This window comes from Arachis stenosperma, chromosome 4 (assembly GCF_014773155.1).
Source record: "Arachis stenosperma cultivar V10309 chromosome 4, arast.V10309.gnm1.PFL2, whole genome shotgun sequence".
In the NCBI taxonomy this organism is placed as follows: domain Eukaryota; kingdom Viridiplantae; phylum Streptophyta; class Magnoliopsida; order Fabales; family Fabaceae; genus Arachis; species Arachis stenosperma.
Window position 1 is genome coordinate 94,135,867 of NC_080380.1, and position 16,943 is coordinate 94,152,809.

Consider the following 16,943-nt stretch of genomic DNA (forward strand, 5'->3'; position numbering starts at 1 on the left):
CTTTCATGACGAATGCACCACAAACATGGAAACGGAAGCAAGACTAAGAACACGCAGCAATCTGGAGATTCGCCGTACCTCATTGCTCATCTTTGAGTGCACCGAGGACGGGGCAAACTTTTAAGTGTGGGGAGGTCGTCCGACCGGTCAGCGATTTTGGGTGACAAGTTTCTAAATTCAACACTTTTGCATTTCATTTTAGGTTTTTTGGTTTTTTACTTGCATCTTCTTATTTTTGCACACATATACACAATAAGCTTAGTCAAAATAATGAAAATTTTCAAGATTTCTATCTATAGGGCACCAATTGATTTGAGTGAAAACTTTTCATAGAACTTGCGTGCATTATATATCTTGTGGATCATGTTTTGAGCTAAGAACACAAGCAAGTGAGATTTGAGCCTAATGGTGTGGTTGCATCTTATAACCACTTATTTTTCCTTCTTGTGTGCATTATTCTCTTCCTATGATTGTAATCTTTGATTTGTTTGATTCTTTATATCCATTATTTTGTGTATTCATGCATTTATATGATTGAGGCCATCATTTCATTCGCTCACTTACCCAAATAACCTTACCTTTTATCTTCCATTATTAGCCAACTTTTAGCCTACGATTAACCCACTTGTTCTTAATTTTAGCACATTACAAGCTTAAAGCGAAAAACAATAAATGTCCTTAATTTGGATCTTTGATTGGCTTAGGCTAGTGTGTGTGAGTACCATTCAAGTGTGGGAATCTTGGGACATTGGGGGAATAAAAAGGTAGTTTTGTATTGTTATTGAAAATATTGGGAATTGGGTACATACTCATGTATTGATCAAATGTAAAACCTTATGCATTGAGGTTCTTGTATAGAAAAAAATGAGAAAAACAAAAGAAAAAGAAAAGAAAAATAATATAGAAAAGAAAAAAAATAGAAAAAGAAAGAAAAAGAAGAAAAATAATAAAAAGGGGACAAAATGCCCCAAAGCGAAGCTCAATAAGATCAATGCATAAGTGTTGTGAAATGAAAAAGAAAATGCATGAGTATGTGGAAAAGTAAGGAATGGGTAGTTAGGTTAGAACTTAATTGTATAGGTTGTTATAGGTTGGGTGGGAAGTTTAAGCTTATCAAAGATTCAAATTTCAAGCTCACTTAACCATATATGCATCCTACCTTGACCCTAACCCCATTACAACCAAAGAAAAGACCTCATGATACTTGTATGCATGCATGAAATATATGTCGATTGTTAGAAGAAAAAAACAAATCTTAGAAAGCATGATTAGGAGAGAATTGAGAGAATCAACCCTAAACACTTGAGCAAATAGAGTGCAAACACTACCGGTGAGGGTTTGATGCTCAATTACATGTTTTCACCTATGATAATAATTTTCATGCAAGTTTGTAAAAATATTTAATAACTCAATTCAATTGTGGATTAGACTATCTAGTCCTTAGCCCTTGTGCATATATGCTCTTGGAAATTGATTTATTTTGACCAAGCAATTGCATTCATGTAGATAGTTGCATATAGGTAGATTGCATTTAGTTAGTTTCCATTGAATAAATGCCATACCCTATGCTTTCTCTTGGTTTAAGCATGAGGACATGCTTGGTTTAAGTGTGGGGAGGTTGATAAACCCCATTTGTAGGGTTTATCTTGTGCTTGATTTAGGGGATTTTATAACCTTTTACCCACATTTACCCATTGAAATAGCATGGTTTTATAACTTCTCCTTTAATTGTGCTTAAGAGTGAAAACATGCTTTTTAGGACTTAAAATAGCTAAATCTAATTCTCCTTGATTCCATTAGATGCCTTGATATGTTTGCTAAGTGATTTAAGATTTAGGAGGCAAGGATTGGACCAAGGGAATGAAAGAAAAGCATGTAGAAATGAGGAACTCATGGAGAAATAAAGGAAACGCAAAAGCTGTCAAGCCGACCTCTTCGCACTTAATCGACCATAACTTGAGCTACAGAGGTCCAAATGATGCGGTTCTAGTTGGGTTGGAAAGCTAACATCCGGGGCTTCGAACGATATAAGATTTGCCATAGTTGCATCGCGCATAGGGGCGCTCACACGCACAGTACGCGGACGCGCCGATGATGGCACATGACCCACTTAATGCAACTCGTGGCCAGCGATTTTAGAAGCTTTGTGGGCCCAATCCAACTCATTTCTGATGCTATTTAAGCCAAAGATTGAAGAGGGATGAGAATTTTAGTTACCATTAGTTTAGTTTAGCTTAGTTTTAGTAGTTAGAGTTAGTTTCTAGAGAGAGAAGCTCTCACTTCTCTCTAGGATTAGGATTAGGTTTAGGTTTAGTTCTTAGATCTAGGTTTTAATTTTTGCTTTCTTCCACTTCTATCTCTCAACTTTTTTGTTGCTACATTCATCTTCTTCTACTCTTTTGTTGTAATTTCCTTTAGGTTGTTCTTATATTTTGTTGTAGATCTACTTTTGTTTCTTCTACTCTCTTTCAATTCAATCAAGGTAATTCATAATAAATGTGTTTCTTTTGATTGTTGTTGTTAATTCCTTTCAATAATTGTTGTTAGATTTCATTCTTGTTGTCAATTTACTATGCTTTTCTTTTGTGCCTTCCAAGTGTTTGAGAAAATGATTGGTTGGATTTTAGAGTAGAGTTTTATGTTCTTGGCTTGGAAAGGTAACTTAGGAACTCTTGAGTTACTAATGTCCAAGTAATTGATGATTGGGATCCATTGACTCTAGTTCTCACTAATTGAATTAGTGGAGAGTTAGGACTTATGGACTAGGATTGATATAGCTCATTTGACTTTCCTTTACTACTAGTTAGAGGATGATTTAATAAGATTAATCCTTGCCAATTCTCATATTGTGGTTAGTGATTAGGATAGAGATCCTTAACCACCAACCCTTGCCAAGACCTTTTTAGCCATTAGTTTACTTTCTTGCCATTTATCTTTCATGCCTCTTATCAAAACCCCAAAAATAACTCATAACCAATAACAAAACACTTTATTGTAATTCCTAGGGAGAACGACCCGAGGTTTGAATACTTCGGTTATTAATTTTAGGGGTTTGTTACTTGTGACAAACAATCTTTTGTATGAAAGGATTATTGTTGGTTTAGAAACTATACTTGCAACGAGACTTCAATAGTGAAATTCTATACCATCAAAAATCCAATCATCAGTTGGGAGGAAAAGAATTGAACAGAGAGACACGCGAGAGCGTGGCTGGAGGCGTGCCAATGGCACAAATCGTCCCACGCGACCGCGTCATATGGGAATAACGGCCTCCCACGCGACCGCGTCACCCACGCGACCGCGTCATTCACGCGACCGCGTCATTTTTCAAAAATGGCCATCCACGCGATCGTGTCACCCACGCGATCGCGTCACCCAAAATTTGGCAAAATAAGATTTTGAACAGAGAGTTGTGTGAGCGCGAGGCTGCCCTCGCGCCAATAGCATAAATTGAGTCCCGCGACCGCGTGACCGACGCGACCGCGTCGATTAACTTACAGCGCAAGTCGCGCGACCGCGTGCCCCACGCGTCCGCGTCGCTTGCGCCGCACAGCTTATCCTAATTTGCCAAATATCTTATCTTTTCTTCCCCAATCCTAATTTCTTCTATCTTTTCTTCTTTCTACTTTCCTTCTTACTTACCTCTTCTCACTTCTTTCCCTTCTCATTCTTCTTATCTTTCATTTTATTTATTTGCATATTCTGTTCATTGCATTTTAATTTAGTGTATATTCTTCCTTCTTTTCTAAATTCATTATTTTTCCTTTGGTGTTAAAATTTTCTTATTTAGCTGTTGCATCTTCTCTTGAATTATTTTGGGTACTTAGTGACTTGTTTTATTCTGGTTAGGTAATATTATTTAAATCAATGCCCATCTTTTTACCTGTATTAATTTTGCATTGACATAAATTTACATTACCTCTCCTTACCCACACTCTTCCCCACTGTTGTACATTTTGTACCACTGGCATGCCATGGCTTCTATTGTTTTCTCACTTACATGTTGTAGCTACCATGTAATTGAAACCTTTATTATTTGGCATTAACCTACCCATACTGTATTTATTTTCCTATCTTTATTTCTGGGTTACTCTTCTTCCCTTTTTCTTTCAGGATGGCCACCCGGAAGAGAACCGGAAGACGTTCACATGGGGAGACAGGCAAGTCCATCTGCACAATCTTTGGAGTAAAGCATCAGTTGAAACAATTCGTCCACATGCACATCTCAGCATGCACCGAGGACGGTGCAATCTTTAAGTGTGGGGAGGTCGATACCGATCTCCGTAGGTTAGTACCTTTCTGTTTCAACACCAATGTTTAAATTTTATTTGATTAGTTGCTGCATTTGCATGTATTGCATGTTTATTTGATTTTGTGCATTTTGTTACTACTTGGTTGAAGTAATATTTTCTTTTTCAAGAAATTTTTATAGTATTTCACTAATTTAAATTGAAAAAAAAATTTGTGTTAAACTTGTTTGGAAGTTTTATTTGGAACATAGTTAAAAGCTAGAACACACAACCTGTAAGATTTGAGCTTAATTGCATGGTTACATTATTTAACCATAATATTTTATTCTTGTGTGTTTCCTTCTCTATAACTGCAATCTAGATTTTATTCCAATCTATATGTCTATTATTTAGTGTATTTACATGCTTGCATATGATTAAGGCCATTACTTGTTTTTGCTTACTATTCCCAAATAAGCCTACCCTTTTATGTCATCTTTATTAGCCCCCTTGAGCTTTTTAATCCCCTTTTGTTCTATAAACCACATTACTAGTCTTAAGCAGAAAAACAAAATAAAAATTCCAAGTTGAATCCTTGGTTAGCTTAAGATAGATATTGTGTATAATTTAAGTGTGGAGAATTTTATGAGAACATGGGATGATAGAAAAAAAAGTAGGGAATTAAATTGAATAAGTTATTTGAAAAATTGGGAAGCATGCTCATGTGAAATCAAAATAATTAAATTATCATGTGCATTAAAAAAAATATTAAGTAATTAAATAAGGGGATACAAAAAAAAAAGAAGAAGAAGAAGAAAAGAAAAGTGAAGAAAAATAATATTACCCCAAATGCAAAATAAAAAGGATCAATGCACATGGGACAAAATTCAAAAATAAGTTTGATACATGAGTTTGTAATACAAAAGTGGGAAAAATTTGGGTAGTTAGGTAAAGTATTCTACAATTGTATAAAGTATGTTAGGTGAGATCTTAGACTAATCAAGGATTCACTTTATAAAGCTCACTTGGCCATACATATATCCTTACCTTTACCTCAGCCCCATTACAACCCTAAAAAGACCTCATGATGTTTGCATTGGTATGCTAAATATTTGTTGATTGGTTAGATGAAGAACAAGGTTTAAAAAGCATGACTAGAGAAGATTAGAGTGATTGACCCTAGACACTTGAGAGATTAGAGTGATATACACTTCCTGTGAGGGTTCAATGCTTGATTCTATGTTCTCTGCTTTCATGAGCTATCTTCTTACAAGTTTACTTGTCTTTTATTGTATAATTTGAATTAGTGAAATCTGATTTATGTTTGTCTTGGAGAACTTATTTATTTTTAACCAAGTAGGTAGAAGCATTTCACATTTAGTTGCATTCATAGGTTGCATCTCATACATTCTATCACTCCTCTTCATTCCTTTATAGCTTCTCTTGAGCTTAGCATGAGGACATGCTAATGTTTAAGTGTGGGGAGATTGATAAACCCATATTTCATGGTTTATCTTGTGCTCAATTGAGTAGATTTTATCAACTCTTTACCCACTTATTCATACTATTCGCATGGTTTTACATTCGCCTCCCTAATTATGTGCTTTGATTGAAAACATGCTTCTTTGATCTTATATTTGCTTATTATTAATCCTCTCTTATTACCATTAGATGCCTTGATATGTGTGTTAAGTGTTTTCAGATATTATAAGGCAGGAATGGCTTGGAGGATGGGAAGAAAGCATGCAAAAGTGGAAGGAATACAATAAGTTGGAGAAATTGCTAAGCTGTCTAGCCTGACCTCTTCGCACTCAAACGGCTATAACTTTAGCTACAAAGATCCAAACGACGCGGTTCCAGTTGCGTTGGAAAGCTAACGTCCGGGGCTTCGATTTGATATATAATTTGCCATAGCTGCCCCGACGCCATGCGACGCAAACGCGTGAGTCACGCGGACGCGTGACCTGGCATGAACGCAACCCGCGCGGCCGCGTGAGCCATGGGGTCGCGTCACTTTTCCGAGACTTGTACGGACCAGAAAGCGCTGGAAGTGACTTCTGGGCTGTTTCTGACCCAGTTTTCGGCCCAGAGAACACAGATTAGAGGCTAAAAAGTGGGGGAATGCATACATTCATAATCATGCTACTCATAATTCACTTTTTATAATTTAGATGTAGTTTTTAGTGTGAAAGGTTCTCTCCTCTCTCTTAGGATTAGGATTAGGATTAGAAATTAGGATTTTTAGAAACTAGGATTTAGGACTTCTCTTGGTTTTTAAGAGTGACTCTCGATTCAGGTTCAATGTTCCTTTTTATTTATTTTTTCCAATTAAATTTATGAACTGTTCCATGTTTAGATTGATCTCCTTAATTAATGTTATTTGAGATATTTTCAGATTTATGATTTCTTTATTCTATTTATGATGTCTTCAATTTAATTTTGAATTTTTTTCTTTTGGCTTGGGTCAAGTAATTGGTAACGCTTGAGCTGTCAAATAAAACAGTGATTGAAATGGGCAGATTTTGATTGCACTAGGATTGCTCTAAAGCTAGTCTCTCCATAAGAGTTGACTAGGACTTGAGAATCAAGCTAATCAGTCCACTTAATTTTCCTTTGTTTAGTAAAGGTTAACAAAGTGAGATTGAAATCCAATTCTCATCACAATTGATAAGGATAGGACTTCCAGTTCTTCATACCTGACCAAGAGATTTTATTATTGTTTATTTATTTTACTTGTCATTTAAATATATCTGTGCCCATTGCCCAAACTTCAAAACCCCGATTTACAATCTTCATAACCAATAATAAGAACATACCTCCCTGCAATTCCTTGAGAAGACGACCCGAGGTTTAAATACTTCGGTTATCAATTTATTTAGGGGTTTGTTACTTGTGACAACCAAAACGTTTGTACGAAGAGATTTCTGTCGGTTCAGAGACTATATCTACAACGCGACTGTTTTTATGAAATTCTTTACTGGCGAAAATCCTAACGTCAACAAGCTATCAAAACATTTCATGACCGCTTTTATCAAAGTCGTCGGAAAGGCCTTGCAACGAGTCGTGTCCGAGGCGTCGGCCAAATACATCCGACTTTTGAAATTACTGAGGTGATGCTTTAAGTCAGTGGTTCCATTGTAGAAATTCATGTCGAGGATTTTAAAGTTTCTAGAAACTCGTGCCCGTATGATATCTTCTGTGAAGGGATCTTCTCCCCCTAAGGGGGTATCTTCCTGAACTGTGCGGGAATTTTTATTCCGAAGATCGGATTCTAGTTTTGAGAGCTTCTCTTCGAGCTCCCTTTGTTGCTTGATTTCACTTCTTAAACTCCTCCCCGCCTCACGCTGTCGCTCTAGCTCTTGCTCTAGTTGCTCGAGTCGACCTTGATGGCCATGTAGCAACCCCATAAAGTCGGTGGAATGCGTTCGCTCCTCCCCTTCCGGTTGGTGAATCTAAGAAGGGATCCTTCTCTAGTCTTGGACACTTGAGGGGCCTTCACCGTGCGGTCCCTCCATTCTTGGGGGAGGTACTATTATAGCCCGATCGTTGTTGACAATATCTTGGTATTCTTAGTCTAACTCGGATTCGGTGCGTCCGTTTTCATATTGGTCGTCTGCCATGAAGCGTTGATCTCCAGGTCTCCAGCAACGGCGCCAATATTCCGAGAGTTACCTGAAACTGGATTGCCTTTGGGCTTGTATGTGAGGCCCAAATCCTCAATGGAGTAGATTCTGACTTAGCTCGCGTTCTGTGGCCGTCATCCGAGTTGTTTGTGGGAAGGTGGGGGGTGGTACCTGCAAAACGCTCCAATGCTTAAGTTAGCAAGGATCTTAGCAGGTTTTAATGTATTGGAACTTAAATGTACCTGAGTGTGTCATGGTATTTATAGGAGATGAGGCAATAACCACTGTTGAAATAGTTTCACTTTTGATGGTGGATGCCATCCCTTTATCTTAAGGTTGTTGAGATCTCCCTTCTAGAAGTGGGTGAGAGATTCAGGGAGGCAATTGCTCACTCAATTAAGTGTGAGCTGCCTATTTCAATTTGTTCCGACCTCTTAGAAGAGGTCGGACACGTGGATGAGGCCATTCTTCTTGATGGGGCCTTTTAACTTTATTGGGCCTGGCTTATATTTTGGGTCAGGTATGAACAATTATATACCATACAAAATTGATATTATTAAATGATAAAATTAAATTTATTTCAAAAATAAAAATAAAGTTTAATTAAATTAAACATTAAAGAAGTTTGGTACATTAGAGATAAAAAGACATAATTTATATTTTATTGTACATGTACCATTCTTTTTTTTTCTTTTTCGAAAATTTATCTACTAATCATTCTACAAGTATTTTATGACGAATAAAAATCTTTAAGATTAAAATTAAAAAAAATATTACTTAGAATGAAAGTAATGTGAGTAAAAATAATTTACTTAAATGTGATTAAAAAATAAAATAATTATCAACCATAAAAAATTAATATTGTTAAAGGATAAAATTAAAATTTATTTTAAAATTAAAATAAAATTTAATTAAATTAAATATTAAATAAGTTTGGTACATTAGAGTAGAAAGGGATAATTTATATTTTATTATACATGTACCATGCTTTTTTTTCTTTTTTTGAAAATTTATTTACTATTCATTCTACAAAGATTATATGATGAGTAAAAATATTTAAGAGTTAAACTAAAAAGATAAATTTTACATAGAATGAAAGTAATGTGATAAAAAATAATTTACCTAGATGTGATTAAAAAAATAATTGAATAATTATTTACCATAAAAAATTAATATTTTAGAAAGATAAAATTAAAATTTATTTGAAAGTTAAAAATATATATTCTTTTAAATTGAAAAATCAAAAAACACCAAAAATAAATTAATCTAATATAATATAACCAAAAGTATTAGGATTTTTTATTTAAATTAAAAATATAAAATATTTACCGATTTAAATAGACGTACAACTATTTACTAAAATATATTTTGGGTCACATCTCGGATGCAATGGGAGAAACCACACTAAAAACGTATTACGAATGCATTGCTACCGTGTTGTGACACATTACGTGCTAGTCATATTTCGGATGCACCCGAGATATGAACAAAACTATATCTCGGATGCAGTGCATCCGTGATATGACCAAAATTAGTTTTTACCCACTGCATCCGAGATATGCACAATTAGAGTGATCAGGGCAGTGCATCCGAGATGTGCACAATTAGTTTTTACCCACGCTTTAGACCATATCTCGGATGCACTGTCCCTGATCACTCTAATTGTGCATATCTCGGATGCAGTGGGTAAAAACTAATTTTGTTCATATCACAGATGCACTAGATTCGAGATATAGTTTTGTTCATATCTCGAGTGCATCCGAGATATGACTAGCATGTGGTGTGTCACAACACGGTAGTAATGCAACCGTGATACGCTTTTAGTGTGGTTTTTCCTACTGCATCCGAATGTGACTCAAAATGTATTTTAGTAAATAGTTGTACATTTATTTAAATCAGTAAATAGTATATATTTTTAATTTAAATAAAAAATCCAAAGTATTAATATAAAAATCGAGTAGTTTAGCTGTTTTGTTGCCCCGTTTTTTCCCCTCGTTTGTGTTGGATTATTATGAAACAAAGGAAGTGATTGATAAGTACCTCACATTCTGAAATAGGAGAATATAAAATCGGAACCATGGATTTGAGAAAGAAATTTATCCATATTTCTTGTAACTCAATTTAGGATCTGCCTTTTGGTGGGCATGCATTGTTGTATCATGACCTGTTTATTCCAAAAGAAAACAAGTTTGAATTAAGCATGAACGTTATAAAGCACACGTTACAATAATAAGTAATAATTGCATATAGTAAAACAAATTGTAAACATGGGAGAGGCAGAGAAAGAAAGAGTGATTACCGAGGGAGATTATGGGATGGAAGAAGAGAAAGATGGAGAGTTCCATTCACATTCACAAACACAAACGCAGCAGCAGCCAAACACGTCCCTAGCGGAGCTGAACATGCTGCTTGTATTCCTTTCCTTAATATACATTTCAACCGATGAGTGCATTGAAGAAGGAGAAGGAGAGGAAGACGAAGACAAGGAAAGCACCCACATCAGAAGGGAAAGGGAGCAGGTTCCTGTGGCCAAGGCATGCACCCTATCAAGAATACAAGACAAGAGAAATGATCCTAAGCTTGGCAGGAGATCCTTTCCATCAAGATTTCAAACTACCATTAGAGACTCCAGGTACCTGCCATTCTCACCATTTCTATTAATTAATATATCTGAATATGAAATCCAAATATATATATTCAAAAAATGAGAGTATTATAATAAGGAAGCTAATTATTTGTCTAGGATTATGGGGATTTAATAAAATGGAAACTCAGTACTATAACACGTAGAAATTGTAGCATCAAGTCATTCACGTCAAAGACTGGGTATGTTTGTTATCTTTTATTCAGGCATGGAAGAAAAATGTGAAGAAAAGTATCGTTCTACTTGTACGTGGGCGTGGATTACACTTACACAAATGAACTCCGATTACAGAGAACCGTTCGCAAAACTTTTGCCAGTGCTTTCGTACATATTCGTACAGGAACACCAACACCGTCTGTTTTAGAAGCCATTGATCACAAAATGGATGAAGGAGATAGGGAAGTCTTGTACCTAGGCTATGGCAACGGTAGTCTCCTTGCATTGTTTTCCAGATGTCATTTCTTGTGCACACAAGAAGTCTCTCTTAGACTGCTTCTTACCGTTTTAATTCTGTTATTTTCGGCTAAAATGTAAAAGTTAAAAACTATGTTGGGTTTATAACAACTATAAATTATCTTTGAATGAAAACCAAGTTCATTCAAATACACGGTAATACGTTGCCCAAGTCCTAGAATCAGATAAGCCGTTCATTATACATTTATACTAAACTCAAAGTAACAAAAATCTGTAATGGAACATAGTAATCGGTTTTGATCCCAACAATTGGTATTGTAGACATAAGATATATTCTATCATGTTTACATTCTAGGCATATATAGCCACTCCTATACAAATAATTGCCACAATTTAGATTCAAAAGGCAGTATATAGATTTCTTCCACTAGAACCAATAATGCGATGAAGGAAGGATTCAGCTTACATTTCGAACACTCTTCCACCCAATCAGTTAACAAACCTGGACCATTTGTATATTGAATGAGCAAAACGAGGAATCAAGACGATTACTTATAGAAATATAACAAAAAGCACCAATTGCAATCAACTACTAATAAAAGCAAACTAATATTACGTTATTCTAAAAGCAAACATGAAGTATAAAGAAAAAAAAAAAAAAAAAAGCCAGGGTTATTGTTTGTGTAAGTCTGGCAGCTTAAAAATTCGCACGAGAAAGCAAGTCATAATAACGAATACACTCTGGAGAGCTATGGAGGAGCATCCAGTAATCAGTGACCGAAACTCCAGCAGTAAAAATGCTTTCTTCACTCGTGCAGAAAAAGCCAAGCACATATGTCGTTCAGTCGTCGTATTGTTTTTCCACAACAGTTATTACCAGAGAAGATGAATAAGAAGCTAATGCTACAGGATGTTCCCAAGGAAATACAAATAGGAAACAAGGGAATTCATTTATAGACCCTATCTCAAATGCTTCCTAACTCATCTGTAGAGAGATGAAAAACAAGAAAATAGCCCTAATTTGCCATCTCTGCATCCCCTTGCCTACCAAAAACCCCCAAACAGGCAAACTGATATATCCTTCAGTCTGATATTCTGAGCTCCACTCCTAAAACGTCCTTCACCACCTCATATGTTACAAATGCAATTGCTATGGATGGGACGACCTGCAATATAGAGTTGAAGAATGGTTTTAGCAACACGGGAAAATTAAGGCCTTCGAAAATTGGCTAGTGTAAATGAGAATTGAGATCATCCATAAGCACCAACCATCTAGTAAGGCATTAAACAAATCGAAATACTACAATTTCTTCAGTTTATCACATCCTACAAAGAGGCTGCTATGCACTTGTTCATTGATTTGTGTGGCTACGGACTGCAACCCAAATTAGTTATAAATAACTCATGACTCTTCAAAATAGGACAGCACTAGTGAGTAGACAAGGGTGGAAAATCCAAGGCCAACATATCATTTCTTGAATCAGACTACAGAAACTTCAGATAAGTAGAGACAATGCAACTGGGTAGAAGCTTGTTAAGTTTGAAGTATTAACCAGTGGGGAAACACCAACAAATGATGGGCTAATCACACAACTGACACCAAGTCATCATGTGACAAAGTGAGCAGCACAAAGTAAATCTACAATCAAGTTGGATATAGCAACCAGATTTTGCAAAACTAGATGATTCATGAGCATATTAACATAAAGATTTACCTTTGCAAAATTGGGCACCAGACCCTTGTATAATGCACCAACTCCTTCATACCAAACAGTTTTCCTAAATGCATCAACCATGCCAGTATATTCAAGTGGGGCCTTTACCCTTCCATCGCCAGTACAACAGAGGCAGCATGGTTCCACCCCACCATCTGCATTCTTCGACAAATGACATCAAGGAGATAAGCAACAGTTTGCCCAACAGTTCCAGCTGCAGCACCACATGTCAGGCGAGTTGTCACACTCAACTCAAAATCTTGCACTAGACCAAATGGATTGGATTTAACTAACCAATCTTTCAAAGACTCATAAACAGCAAAGTTTAGACCTACATATGGAACCTGGAAAACTGGAAAAACAATTAAAAAATAAGAAAGCATTAATTCTAATAACAGCATTACAGCCACTACAGCATGAGAGGAGGGGGTGGGGAACTTTAGGGAGTTAATTATATCAGTTGCATGAATTGCCCAAGCACAATATTAAGATTTGTCATATTTGCCATTATGATCATGACTGTAATCATCAACTTTGTAAAGAAGTAAAAATGAAAAGATTACTCACAACTCCAATGACTGAAGGAAGCCAACCCTTATATAAAGCACGTGAGCCTTCTTCCCTAAGCACAGTTGTCAAAGCATGGAACATCCCTCTGTACTGGTAAGGGGACTTCTCTGTCTGCAAATACAACAAAAAGCATACTATAAATATTAAGAGCAGTAGAGCACAAAGAACACGAAGAAAACCAATGTTATATCTTCTCTCTATGGTAGCGTTTGGTGGAGAGACATACTGAAAGACTGAGACTGAGAGACAGAGACTAAGAGTTTAGTATTCTGTTTGGTGCCAAGTGAGAGACAAAAATTGAAACAAGAATAAAACTCTAATTTAATTTGCACAAAGGATAAAATTGGAATTAATTAATTAAAATGAGAGTATTTTAGGTATAAAATATTATTAAAGTTTCAGTCTCTGTTTCTAAAAATATCAGTCCCCTGTGTCCCTACATTTTGGAGGCACTGAAATACTGAAATTTTGGAGACAGAAACAAATTTTAGTACCAGTCTCTGAGCCAACAAATATGATACTGTGTCTCAGTTTCTCAGTCTCTGTCCCAGTACTGCAAAACAAACGCTACCTATGTGATTTGCAAACCAAGCAATTGGTAAACAGAAAAATGAAGGCAAAGATGTACCTCTACAGTTATCCTGCCTCGAACCATATCCATTGGGTAAGTTGCGGACATGGCAATTATTCCAGTACATGCTCCAGCTCCAAGACGTAAAACAGGAGTCAGCTGAGCATCCTCTGCCAAAATCATAAGAAAAACAGTTAGACAAACAGGGTTTTATAACTGAACCCACCCCCAGCCCCTTTCCTTTCTTTGATTGAGAAAAGTGCTACTTATTAATTTTCATTGTTAAGTTTTTATAGGTACATCTGTAAAAATATCAGTTAATGAGAAAGCAGTAACTGGAGACCAAAACCTGCAATCCCTCTTGCCCAACACCAAAAAACCAGATGGGGAAAGAAAACAATAAATACGAACATACCATTTCCAGTTTTTTGCTGATACAGCTGCAGTATAGATCTGAGAGAAAACAATAGTCAGTGAAACAGGACAGGGACACTTAAAAATATGTCAGATGCAATGAACAAAAAACTGAAACTTGTTAAATGAAACTCCCTATATTCTTCAGTTCAAATCAGATACCCTCCTTTTGATCTCAGTCACTATATTCTGCAGTCAAAGAAGAACAGAAGAGAACTGAACACAATCCAATGCTCAAACCAGAGATAACAACATGGAATGAAGAAAAATAGAAAATGGGCAGTGAATTATACAAAAGTGGATTGTCAAATGGTAAATGGGATTGAGTCAAAATCTTAATTTTCTCCAAACCCAAATAGGTACCAACTACCAATGTGTGTAACTAATAATCCAGAAAAAGGTGCTGGATCTAAAACAAATTTTAGAAACTTTGGGGGATACACAAATGAGGTGAAAATAAGGGTAGGTTCAAACTAAAAAATTTGTTAGGTAGACACAAAATAGAACTGTACATTAATAATTAATAATATTCTTGCAAATATCTTATCTTAATCACTAAACACGGGCATTCAGCAGATGATTAAGAGAAAACAGTGATGTCATCATTAAAGTCAAGATCTCACAAATCTAAATGTAGTGTTAAAATAAAAAAGCATGTAAAGGAGAAGGGTGTTCATGGAATATAGAGGAAAACAACATTCTCATACTTCAAAAATTTCCACCCAGCAAAACCACCTATTTACAGACAAATTCAACAGTGAATTCAGAGTCATCTAAACATCTAATAAATTTAAAGACAAATTCAGAAGTTCGCATTCTAACAAATTAGTCAAAATCAGAATAGCTTTAAACATATATATATCTAGAGATGCCTTAATTCTCTCAATATAATTATCATGATAACAAAATAGCAAGATCCAACAAGGGACAAATTATGAAGCCACATACTACTATATACACTAACAATAATTATACCATGAGGGCACTAGACCCCTGATGAAGCAAAGAAGCATCTAAGATTCAGAAATTAAAGCTTTCCAAAGGGACAGAATTAAAAACCAGAAGAGTACTGATAAAAAGTTGCACTAGGACCATAAAATTATAAGCATGCCTTCAAGGTTTCTCCTAGCAGAACCACAAACAAGAGAGAGCAGAGCAAAGAAGCAACGGCCCCAAGGAGCAAGAGAGTAGAATAATATTACAGCTATTACAGCTAGGATTTACCTCCAATTGTTCAATTTGTTCCAAAGGAGTTTAAATTCAGGTCACAATGCTTCAACCTCATCTATTACAGCTAGCAATTTCTGTTATTAAAAAATGACATGCAAGACACAAAATCACTAAATACCAAATACATAAATTACTAAATTAAAACAGAGCTTGTGTGAGGAGAGAATAGAAAGAACAGAGAAGAAGCTTCAAGATTCTGCTATGTGCAGAGAGAGATCTCAATCTTCTATTCCTGCCACTAAATAAACTAACTTCTAGATAAATATGGAGCTAACTAACAAAGAGATATATTACAAATTTAAGCTTCATAATAACTCGGTATATTCAAGGTTTTTTTGCAGAAGAGAAAAGAACCAGAAAAACTATCGTAAGTCATTTTTGCAGGCTCGTGTGTTCTTCTAGTGAGAAAATCTAATTAGCAGATTTCTGTGGTTGCAGAAGATTCCAAAATAGATATGGTGAAAAAGCCCTAACAGAATGGATCGGAATTTGGATTAGGGAATAGAGTACTGCCTTAACAAATTGAACAAATAGAGGTTATCGGATAGTCATAACGGAACAAATTGAACAAATCAACTAGTAAAGAAATTGGTGAAGACGACGGCGACGGCACCGAGATCTAAGAAGACGACGGCTACAGTGCTGCAAACTCAGAAGACGACGGCGACGGCGCTGCGAGTTCAGAAGACGACGATGACGGCTGCGAGTTCAGAAGACGACGGCGGCGCTGCGAGCTCAGACAACGACGTCGCTAATGGAGAGGGTGTTGTGTTGTGCGGTGCTTTCGGCGGTGGTCACATCCGTGGTGGCAGGGGAGAAGTGTAGCTCAGTAACCGTTTGAGAAGGTGAGCATGGTCACTAGTATAAAAATTTTATTGGTAGAAAATCGGTCGCTAATTGTAATTTAGCAATCGATTTAGCAACTAACATTTTTTCAGTTCTTGAAATATTATATTAGTAGTTAAATTGGTGGCTTTTAACAACGAATTTTTTTTGTCACAATCGATTGCTATTTTAAAACCTTTTTATAGTTATAACCTAACCTAAACTAAGTAACATTTCAACATATAAAGATATTATTAGTCACTGAAATGAGATTCCAATGTGAACTGAAAGTTGTGTGCTATTGATATTGAAACAAACAACCCACAGTTTGAATTGGTAAGGAAAAAAAAATGATAATTTGATAGTAAAATTTTGTAAGAAGAGAGTGAAAAGGGAAATTGGTATGAAATGAGACCTGAGTGGCAAAGTCTTTAAAGATGTCATTTTTGCTGATGCCATGCTTAAAGCAGAGTTATTTTCAGAATTTTATACCGATTTAGTTGTCGTATTATCCTGCCTAAAACGTTATGATTTTCAGAGACATTTCTTTCTTTCCTTTCCTTTCTTTTTTTCTTTCTTTCTTTCTTTCTCTCCAAAAACACAACAAACGCTATGGTTTAGATTTTAGATCGCTCTGGTGACTAAACAGAACAGGTGACACCATTTTTCAAAAAATAAATATATAAAAAAGAGACACAAATTAAAAAA

General features: G+C 35.8%; 1 pseudogene; it reads right to left on the reverse strand.

The window, feature by feature from the left end:
• Positions 1-11,727: 11,727 nt before the first annotated feature.
• Positions 11,728-16,480, reverse strand: LOC130973879 (mitochondrial adenine nucleotide transporter ADNT1-like; annotated as a pseudogene).
• Between the last annotated feature and the right edge of the window lie 463 nt (positions 16,481-16,943).